Here is an 11,732-nt window from a genome sequence, read left to right as displayed (position 1 = left end):
CTTTGGGATTGGAATGAAAACTGACCTTTTCCAGTCCTGTGGCCACTGCTGAGTTTTCCAAAATTGCTGTCATATTGAGTGTAGCACTTTCACAGCATCATCTTTCAGGATTTGAAATAGCTCAACTGGAATTCCATCACCTCCACTAGCTTTGTTCGTAGTGATGCTTTCTAAGGCCCACTTGACTTCACATTCCAGGATGTCTGGCTCTGGGTCAGTGATCACACCATCGTGATTATCTGGGTCGTGAAGATCTTTTTTGTACAGTTCTTCTGTGTATTCTTGCCACCTCTTCTTAATATCTTCTGCTTCTGTTAGGTCCCTAACATTTCTGTCCTTTATTGTGCCCAACTTTGCATGAAATGTTCCTTTGGTATCTCTAATTTTCTTGAAGAGATCTCTAGTCTTTCCCATTCTGTTGTTTTCCTCTGTTTGTTGGGGTCCCTCAATGTTATTATATCCTCAATATTATTATATTAATCTAGTGATGATTATTACTGGTGTAGATGTTTATTGTGTGTGTGTGTGCATATTTGTGTGTTGAATATGGAGATAGAACTGATTTGACCAAGTATGAAATAATTTAAGAGATTTATGCTTAAAAAACTTGGTCATTATACTTAGTCCTTAACATAATACCTAAAAAATGAATTCCCCTCAGAATATATATGTTGAATATACATATTCAAGTTCTGAATGTGAGAAGTTACAACTGGAAGGGACCTCCAAGAAGAGACTTCATTTGCACATGAAGAAACCAAGCCCCTGTATTTGAGTGAGTGGCTCAAGGTCATTCACTACTCAGTACATAATGGAGTCCTGGCTCACCTACTCCATTAGTTTTTACTTTCAACAAATTCAACCCAAGTGTCCTGTGATGATTGTTCTCCATGTAGCCAACAGTAAGAACCAGAACTGTTGCTGGTCAACAAAGTAAAATGAATCACTTCTGTTAGTGGGGATTGTGTCCAAAATGTCCTCTCTCCTAGCAACTTAACTCTCAACGCTGGCTGGGGCTGCCTTTTAGATAGATATGTACTTTGGGGGAAGTCCCACGAGTAATACTGCAAAAAAAGATAAAGAACTATTATTTTGAATATAAATTTAAAGCAGCCTAAAATCTACTTTGATATGACACTGAACATGACCATTTGGGATTCAGTTTTAAATGGAAAATTGGTTTTCTTATTGCTTATCATTGAGACCATAAAACTCTGATCACAGGCATTGGTTATGCACTGATTATGCTAGTGTAACACGTGAGTGTTTGCTTCCAGTAGCTATGATCTTCTGCCTCACTCCAAATGACCTCTTGACTTGATGTCCAAATGACATCCGGATTTGATGTCTACATCTATGTAGATACAGACACACACAAAAATTTCCTGAAAGGAACAGGAAATTAAAAGATTCTTTCATATCACAAGCACATACAACTGGCGAGGATGTAAGGTTAAAGAATATAGAGGAGCTGAAGCTTTTGGCTCTTGAAATACCTAAGTCCAAGTAAGTATCACCATGATGGAAGTGCTGTTATCATATTATCATACCTGTTATCATATTTCTGAGCAATTTTCTCACCAACTGTTTCAACAGAACATGCCAGGGTCATTTGGTGAAATAAGTATTTCACCAAATATTTCCTTACAAATATATTCTTCTGGCCATGTTACTAAAAATTTGTTGGTCGCTAGTTCATGATTCTCTTGCATTTGTGCCTGTATTTCAAGATGCCTAAGATTGTTTTGGGACATAAGCAAGATATTGGGGCTTCCCTGGTGTCTCAGATGGTAAAGAATCTGCTGCAACGTGGGAAACTTGGGTTTGATCCCTGGGCTCGGAAGATCCACTGGAAAAGGCAATGGCTACCCACTCCAGTATTCTTGCCTGGAGAATCCCATGAGCAGAGAACCCTGGTGGGCTACAGTCCATGGGACTGCAAACAGTTAGACACGGCAGAGTGACTAATACATGCACGCGCACGCTCACACACACACACACACACAGGATTGATTCCTCTATACATGGCCAAGGTGAAGGGGCTAATTCCTCTGTTTATGGGTGGAGATGAAGGCATATGAATTGGGCAGTAGAATTCTCTTCCAGAAATTTAATCTTATTGGAGGGTGCATGCTAAGTCACTTTAGTCGCATCTGACTCTTTGTGACCCTATGAACTGTAGCCCACCAGGCTCTTCTGTCCATGGGATTCTCCAGGCAAGAATAGTGGAGTGGGTTGCCATGTCCTTTTCCAGGGAATCATCCTAACCCAGGGATTGAATGGGAGTCTCTTAAGTCTCCTCTCTTGGCAGGTGAGTTCTTTACCATTAGAGCCACCTCAGTTCAGTTCAGTCACTCAGTCGTGTCTGACTCTTTGCGACCCCATGAATCGCAGCACACCAGTCCTCCCTGTCCATCACCAACTCCCAGAGTTCACTCAGACTCACATCCATCGAGTTGGTTATGCCATCCAGCCATCTCATCCTCTGTTGTCCCCTTCTCCTCCTGCCTCCAATCCCTCCCAGCACCAGAGTCTTTTCCAATGAGTCAACTAGAGCCACCTGGGAAGCCCTAATTGGGGTGGTGGCGGGGTAGTGATCAGAAATGTTTTATGGAACTTCTTAACTGCCAGTTGGCACATGGGACATTATTGACTCAAAGAAATTGTATGTCCTAAAAATGCTCTATTAAATCTTAACTTAATTTTTGGTAAAATAACTGCTAAGGCCAACATTGTTTATATAGGACAATGACTCTGAATTTTTAAGAACTCAATTAGATAGAAGCTTATGAGAATAATGATCACCTAGGCTTGTTTTGGTCTGTTAGTCTTTATTTTATAATTATTCACTGTGATGACTGAAGTCAGTTGACTATTCTCAAATAAGATTTTAATTAAATTGATAAATCCTCAGGAAAATAAAATATCTTTGAAATGCTTATAGTTACCCCTGAGATTTTCCTCTATCAAAAGTCTAGCAATAAATGTAGTTTTAAAATAGCTCAGGTTTTTTGTGTGTGTTGCTCTAAGACCATCCAAGCAAATTTATGATCTCAACCATGATAAGTAATTGGTATCTGACTTTTGCTCCCATTCTATAAAACTACAAAACTTGTAGAAATCATAAAATCACTGTTTGCAGTGATAGGACAGAAGCCAAAGCGGAGCCCCAATCCTTGGTTCACCTCACCAGGTGAGTCCCACATACATAAAGACTCTTCCCCTAGAGACAATTTCTAGGCTGTGGTGTAGGGAAATGGAGCCCAAACACTGAGTATTAGATGAAAGGTCAAGTACATTAAAAGCATATTCTGTAAAAATATATACCCTTCAACTCATATAACTCAATACCAAAAACTAAAACAATCTTATTAAAAGTGAGCAGAGGATTTAAATATTTTGTTTCAAAGAAGATACACATATGGCCAACAGGTACATGAAAAGGTTCTCAACTTCACTAATTTTTTTCTTTTTTAAATTTATTTTAATTGGAGACTAATTAAAATATTGTGGTGGTTTTTGCCATACATTCACATGAATCAGGCATGGGCGTACATGTGTTGCCCATCCTGAACCCCCCTCCCACGTCCCTACCCACTCCATCCCTCAGGGTCATCCCAATGCACCAGCCCTGAGCACCTTGACTCATGTATCGAACCTGGACTGGTGATCTGTTTTGCATATGATAATATACATGTTTCAGTGCTATTCTCTCAAATCATCCCACCCTCTCCTTCTCCCACAGAGTCCGAAAGTCTGTTCTTTACATCTGTGTCTCTTTTGCTGTCTCACATATAGGGTCATCATTACCATCTTTCTAAATTCCATATATATGCATTAATATACTGTATTGGTATTTTTCTTTCTTTCTGACTTACTTAGCTGTGTGTAATAGGCTCCAGTTTCATCCACCTCATTAGAACTGATTAAAATCCATTCTTTTTAATAGCTGAGTAGTATTCCATTGTGTATATGTACCACAGCTTTCTTATCCATTCGTCTGCCAATGGACATTGAGTCAACCTCACTAATTACCAGGCAAATGCAAATCAAAACCTCAGGGAGATATCTCCTTATACCTGTCAGAATGGCCATCATGAAAAAACACAAGAAATAACAAGTGCTGGTAAGATTATACAGAAAAGAGAACCCTATCGTACGGTTGGTAGGAATGTAAGTTGATAGAGCCACTATGGAAAGCAATGTGGAATTTCCCCCCAAAATTAAAAATAGAACTAGTATATGATCCTGAAATTCCTCTTTGGGGTATTGATCCAAAGGTAATGAAAACACTGATTCAAAACAAAAGTCTCCATCCCTGTGTTTGCTGCTGAAAAACAGTATGCAGAACCGTGTCCTTCATTTAAAAGTAGTGTTCTTTTGAACTTAGAAATTAAGACCTGACAATTCACAAGCAAAAGGAAACATTTGCTTCCCCGGTTGTGGTATAATGTCTTACCAAACATTTTATAAACTTGATCTTTTCCTCTTCTGCTTTCTACCTTTGACTTCAGAAAGTCCAGAGCTGATAAATAGGTGGAAGCATTGTAGTATATACAGTTCATATCTAATAAAACCAACTTTTTTTTAATTAGTTCTACTCTCTAAGAATAATTTATTGCATTGAACTTCGAATGGCGTAACTTAATGTGTAATATTTGAGTGCAGTAGTAGACAAGCTACATCCAAAGATAACTGGATGAACTGATGAACCAGTTGAATTCGATGCTGAGTATGTCCAGGTGAGGATTTTATGTTGATGTGCTGAAGTGGAGTTACTTTTCCTGATATTTACTGGCCTAAAGTTTCCGTTCCCACTGGAGATGACTTGTAGGTTGGGATAATAGGGATAAATCACCAGTGCTAAAGGCAGGCTTCACCCTCGGGTGACATTCATTCTGATCTGCTATAGGTATTAAAAGTGTGGTTCATCTTCCTGGAGTGTTCTCTTACTTGAAATGTTGAGTAAATAGTCACTTCTTTTACCTTCACTCTCACACATCTATACTGTGAAAATGGAAAATATGCTATGCTATGCTATGCTAAGTCACTTCAGTCGTGTCCGACTCTGTGTGACCCCACAGACGTTAGCCCACCAGGCTCCCTCCTCCCTGGGATTCTCCAGGCAAGAACACTGGAGTGGGTTGCCATTTCCTTCTCCAATGCATGAAGTGAAAAGTGAAAGTGAAGTCGCTCAGTTGTGTCTGACTCTTAGCGACCTCATGGACTGCAGCCTACCAGGCTCCTCTGTCCATGGGATTTTCCAGGCAAGAGTACTGGAGTGGGGTGCCATTGCCTTCTCCGAATGGAAAATATACTTGAACTTAAAACTGGAACTTAAGAAAGGAAACCTCTTTGTGTGTATCCCTAACATCCCCCAGGTGTCTGTGGTTGTTCTTTGCTGCTGCTGGGGAGGAAGTGTTTGGGAATGGAGAGCACGTGCTCTCCTATCAGGTTTGGATTCAAACTCACCTCAGCTTCTCATTGATGGTGTCATTTGGGGAAAGTTGTTTAAAGGCTCTGAGATGTAATTTACTCATATTTAAAAAGACCATATTATTTGCCTCCAGGGTTGCCACAGGTTAGAGAGGGATAGGGAAAACCACTGGCTTCCCCTGTAGCTCAGTGGTAAACAATCCACCTGCCAATGTAGGAGATGCGAGTTCGATCCCTGAGTCAGGAAGATCCCTGGAGAAGGACTACTCACAGTATTCTTGCCTGGAGAACCCCATGGACAGAGGAGCCTGGTGGGCTACAGTCCAAGGGGTCACAAAGAACTGGACATGCTGAATGACTAAATAACCACAAAGGGAAAACCATACCTACCTATAAGTTTTCTTTCCTCTCTCTGTTCTTACCCCTAAATTATGTGAAATCTTTTAAGTCTAAGTTGAGAGGAGGAAGAATAGAAGACAGACTTCCCTGGTGGCTCAGACGGTAAAGCATCTGTCTACAGTGTGGGAGACCCGGGTTCAATCCCTGGGTTGGGAAGATCCCCTGGAGAAGGAAATGGAAATCCACTCCAGTACTATTGCCTGGAAAATCCCATTGACAGAGGAGCCTAGTAGGCTACAGTCCATGGGGTCGCAAAGAGTCGGCCACGACTGAGCGACTTCACTTCTTCAAATTATGTGAAGTCTTTTAGGTATAAGTTGAGAGGAGGAAGAATAGGAGACCAGAGTGTTTCATCACAGACTTGCACTCAGGTTTGCTGCTCAGGAGTTAGTTCCTTCACAATGCTTCTTTCCTCATGATGTCATCGTAAAGGCTGGGAAGAGGCTGACCCTAAGAACAAGACATGTGTCCTGCGTATGGCAACTTCCTGGGGAACCAGGCACAGAAAGGGTCTTCAAAGCCCCTGTCTTCTCAATTCATTGAAGCTAAGAGCAATGTTTGGAGAAGGCAATGGCACCCCACTTCAGTACTCTTGCCGGGAAAACCCCATGGATGGAGGAGCCTGGTGGACTGCAGTCCATGTGGTTGCGAAGAGTCAGACATGACTGAGCAACTTCCCTTTCACTTTTCACTTTCATGCATTGGAGAAGGAAATGGAAACCCACTTCAGTATTCTTGCCTGGAGAATCCCAGGGACAAGGGAGACTGGTGGGCTGCTGCCTACGGGGTTGAACAGAGTTGGACATGACTGAAGTGACTTAGCAGCAGCAATAGCGATGTTAAATAGGAAGGTTATCCTGAAGTGCTAACCTGAGTGAAGTGTGGTTCACTTCACTGAACCTGAATGGTGCTGGCTGGAAAGCCATCTCTAAGCCGTGAAAATAGACCATCTTCCTCGCCGGTGGTTCATATGGAAATATGTCCCCAAGCTGGGAGTTTGTAGTTCAGGGGCTGTTTAAGAATAACTTATTCAATGACCTCGAGCCAGACATCCTGGAATGTGAAGTCAAGTGGGCCTTAGAAAGCATCACTACAAACAAAGCTAGTGGAGGTGATGGAATTCCAGTTGAGCTACTTCAAATCCTGAAAGATGATGCTGTGAAAGTGCTGCACTCAATATGACAGCAAATTTTGAAAACTCAGCAGTGGCCACAGGACTGGAAAAGGTCAGTTTTCATTCCAATCCCAAAGAAAGGCAATGCCAAAAAATGCTCAAACTACCTCACAATTGCACTCATCTCACATGCTAGTAAAGTAATGCTCAAAATTCTCCAAGCCAGGCTTCAGCAATACATGAACCGTGAAATTCCTGATGTTCAAGCTGGTTTTAGAAAAGGCAGAGGAACCAGAGATCAAATTGGCAACATCCGCTGGATCATGGAAAAAGCAAGAGAGTTCCAGAAAAACATCTATTTCTGCTTTATTGACTATGCCAAAGCCTTTGACGCCTGCTTATTTAACTTTTATGCAGAGTACATCATGAGAAATGCTGGGCTGGAAGAAGCACAAGCTGGAATCAAGATTGCTGGGAGAAATATCAAACACCTCAGATATGCAGATGACACCACCCTTATGGCAGAAAGTGAAGAGGAACTCAAAAGCCTCTTGATGAAAGTGAAAGTGGAGAGTGAAAAAGTTGGCTTAAAGCTCAACATTCAGAAAACAAAGATCATGGCATCTGGTCCCACCACTTCATGGGAAATAGATGGGGAAACAGTGGAAAAAGTGTCAGACTTTATTTTTAGGGGCTCCAAAATCACTGCAGATGATGACTGCAGCCATGAAATTAAAAGACGCTTACTCCTTGGAAGGAAAGTTATGACCACCTAGATAGCATATTCAAAAGCAGAGACATTGCTTTGCCAACAAAGGTGCATCTAGTCAAGGCTATGGTTTTTCCAGTGGTCATGTATGGATGTGAGAGTTGGACTGTGAAGAAGGCTGAGCGCTGAAGAATTGATGCTTTTGAACTGTGGTGTTGGAGAAGACTCTTGAGAGTCCCTTGGACTGCAAGGAGATCCAACCAGTCCATTCTGAAGGAGATCAGCCCTGGGATTTCTTTGGAAGGAATGATGCTAAAGCTGAAACTCCAGTACTTTGGCCACCTGATGCGAAGAGTTGACTCATTGGAAAAGACTCTGATGCTGGGAGGGATTGGGGGCAGGAGGAGAAGGGGACGCCAGAGGATGAGATGGCTAGATGGCATCACTGACTCGATGGACGTGAGTCTGAGTGAACTCCAGGAGTTGGTGATGGACAGGGAGGCCTGGCGTGCTGTGATTCATGGGGTTGCAAAGAGTCGGACATGACTGAGCGACTGATCTGATCTATTCAATGATACCTTTGTTTTATACCATTTTTGCAAATATGGAATCTCTATTAAGGATTATTCACTGAATGCAAAGCAAAACCAAGGATACCGAAATGAGACAAGACCCTCAGATTACTGTTTATTCTTCCTACATTCAGCAATACCTAACAGTCACCTCATACCAGACACTGGGAATATCAAGTGACAAGATCAGTGCTTGCCCCTAGGAATATACATTCTACCTAAGATTGTATATATCAAGTCATTCACTTTAAAAGGTCATGTGGAATTCATATTCTCTGTATTCATTTTTATTAATGAATTTACTCAGGTGGTAAAGAATCCACCTGCAATGTGGAATACCTGGATTCGATCCCTGAGTTGGGAAGATCCCCTGGAGAAAGAAACAGCTACCCACTCCAGTATTCTGGCCTGGAGAATTCCATGGACTGTATAGTCCATGGGGTCGCAAAGAGTTGGACATGACTGTGCAACTTGCACTTCACTTTTATTAATATCTTATTAAAAACATTGTCAACCATTTTTTCCCCCACATCCTACTGTGTCAAAAGCCCAGGGACACCTCTGGCATGGTTTTTAAAAAATAAAATGTACTTTAAAATTTTATATATACATATACATGGGGCTTCCCAGATGGCGCTAGTGGCAAAGAACCTGCCTACCAATGCAGGAGGCATAAGAGTCTTGGGTTCGTTCCCTGGGTTGGGAAGATACCCCAGAGAAGGGCATGACAACCCACTGCCTGGAGAATCCCATGGACAGAGGAGCCCAGCGGGTTCTCTGGGTCGCAAAGTCCACAGGGTTGCAAAGAGCTGGACATGACTGAAGCGACTTAGCTCATATATAATCTTTGACTTGATTCTAAACTAACTGAATCAGAATTTCTGCTCCTACGGCCCCGGAAGCTGCTGTTTAACAGATTCTCAGTGTGATCTTATGTAATTAAAGATTGAGAAGTATAGTGAACTCTCTTTCTGAACATCCTCCTTTATCGCAAGATAGATGACACTGAGGACTTTCAAAGCAAAAAGCAGGAAAGATCACATCTGGCAGAAAATTTCCAAACACAGTCTTTCTAAGCATGTGTTGGTGCATAAACAGATTTGTTTTGACTGATTTTATCAGTGAGGCCAATCCACGCAACAGACGTGTCCATCAAGAAGTCGTCTCCTTTTGTTGTGTTTGAACATTCACCAGCCTGGGGCTTGTCACAGACAAAGGTTACCTGATTACATTACTGTCGCAGGCAGTTGGGTGGCCTCTGCGGGAGCCACAGTGGAGAGACATCCATCAAAGGGCTTTTCAGCGGTTAGGTCAGTGCTTAATGAAAGCGTCAATGGTTTTCACTGAAAGTTTATCTTGATTCCTGTTAACGCTCTTGATAATAAACTTCACGTACTCTCTCTCTCTCTCAGTAAATGGTCTTTCTATATTTTGGAGCCTGGCAGGCTACAGTCCATGGGGTTGCAAGAGTCAGACGCGACTTAGCCACAAACCATCACCACCACCAACATGTTTTGGAGTAGGCAGAGGTAATCAAGTCTAGGAGGACCAAGTGCGCTTTTTTAGGAGTGAGGTGGGAAGGATCTAGAAGCCTTGTTTCCTGACATTTGAAAGGCGCACAGGAAATCACAGGGAAACTGGAGTGTGGTGGAATTTACAGCATGGCTCTCCAAACAGAGGGATTCAAACCCACTTTCACACTTAACAAGGCTATTTTGGGCAACTTTGTTCAGCATGGCTAAGCCATAGTTTTCTCATATATAAAAGGAGAAAATAATCACTAATACTTATTGCCTGTCTATTATGTACTGGGTCCATTCCTGAGCATTTGACATGTATTCATTAATTTAGTCCTCACAATGATGCTGTAATGGAGATGCTAATATAATCTTATTTTACAGATGATGTATCTGGGGAACAGAAAACAACCTCATAGAGTTTTTGAGATACTATTTGGAATACTTAGCACAGAGCTTGACACTTATAAATGCCAAGTAAAGATTGTTATTAATGTGAATTTACTAGCTTAGCCTTTCTTTTCCTTTTTAAGCCCTCTCCAACAGTTATTCCAAAATTCATAGCCTTTTTGGTCTGGACCCTGGCACCAGCCAGTGAGTTAGGATGTATTGATCCAATGCAAAATACATTGAGCTTCTAGCATTTGTTCCAGGAGAGAATACTCTTATTTCTCCAGTATGTGATTCTGATTCATGATACTGGGCAGGACCACCAAGGAGAGCTTTAATCCAAGGTATTACTAATCAGTCATTTTGATGACTTCCAAGGGGTATTTGCTGTATCATTGAAAAAGCAAGAGAGTTTAAAAAAAAAACAAACACTATTTCTGCTTTATTGACTATGCCAAAGCCTTTGACTGTGTGGATCACAATAAACTGTGGAAAATTCTGAAAGAGATGGGAGTACAAGACCACCTGACCTGCCTCTTGAGAAACCTGTATGTAGGTCAGGAAGCAACAGTTAGAACTGGACATGGAACAACAGACTGGTTCCAAATAGGAAAAGGAGTACGTCAAAGCTATATATTGTCACCCTGCTTATTTAACTTATATCCAGAGTATATCATGAGAAACGCTGGGCTGGAAGAAGCACAAGCTGGAATCAAGATTGCCAGGAGAAATATCAATAACCTCAGATATGCAGATGACACCACCCTTATGGCAGAAAGTGAAGAAGAGCTAAAGAGCCTCTTGATGAAAGAGGAAAGTGAAAAAGTTGGCTTAAAACTCAACATTCAGAAAACAAAGATCATGGCATCTGGTCCCACCACTTCACAGCAAATAGATGGAGAAACAGTGGAAACAGTGGTTGACTTTATTTTGGGGGGCTCCAAAATCACTGCAGATGGTTAAAAGACGCTTGCTCCTTGGAAGAAAAACTATGACCAACCTAGACAGCTTATTAAAAAGCAGAGACATTACTTTGCCAACAAAGCAAAGGTTTTTCCAGTTAAAGCTATGGTTTTTCCAGTAGTTATGTATCGATGTGAGAGTTGGACTATAAAAAAGAAAGCTGAGTGCTGAAGAATTGATGCCTTTGAACTGTGATATTGGAGAAGACTCTTGAGAGTCCCTTGGACTGCAAGGAGATTCAACCAGTCAATCCTAAAGGAAATTAGTCCTGAGTATTCATAGGGCTTCCCTGATGGCTCAGATGGTAAAGCATCTGCCTGCAATACAGGCGACCTGGGTTCAATCCCTGGGTTGGGAAGATCCCCTGGAGAAGGAAATGGCAAGCCATGCCTGGAAAATCCCATGGACAAAGGAGCCTGGTAGTCTACAATCCACAGGGTCACTAAGAGTTGGACATGACTGAGCAACTTCACTTCTCACTTTCTTTCTTTCATTCATTGGAAGGACTGATGCTGAAACTGAAACTCCAATACTTTGGCCACCTGATGTGAAAAACTGACTCCTTGGAAAAGACCCTGATGCTGGGGAAGATTGAAGGCAGGAAGAGAAGGGGATGACAGAGGATGAGATGG

The sequence above is a fragment of the Bison bison genome, unplaced genomic scaffold (assembly GCF_000754665.1).
Source record: "Bison bison bison isolate TAMUID 2011002044 unplaced genomic scaffold, Bison_UMD1.0 scf7180017864134, whole genome shotgun sequence".
Taxonomy (NCBI): domain Eukaryota; kingdom Metazoa; phylum Chordata; class Mammalia; order Artiodactyla; family Bovidae; genus Bison; species Bison bison.
Note: the sequence above shows the minus strand (reverse complement) of the source record.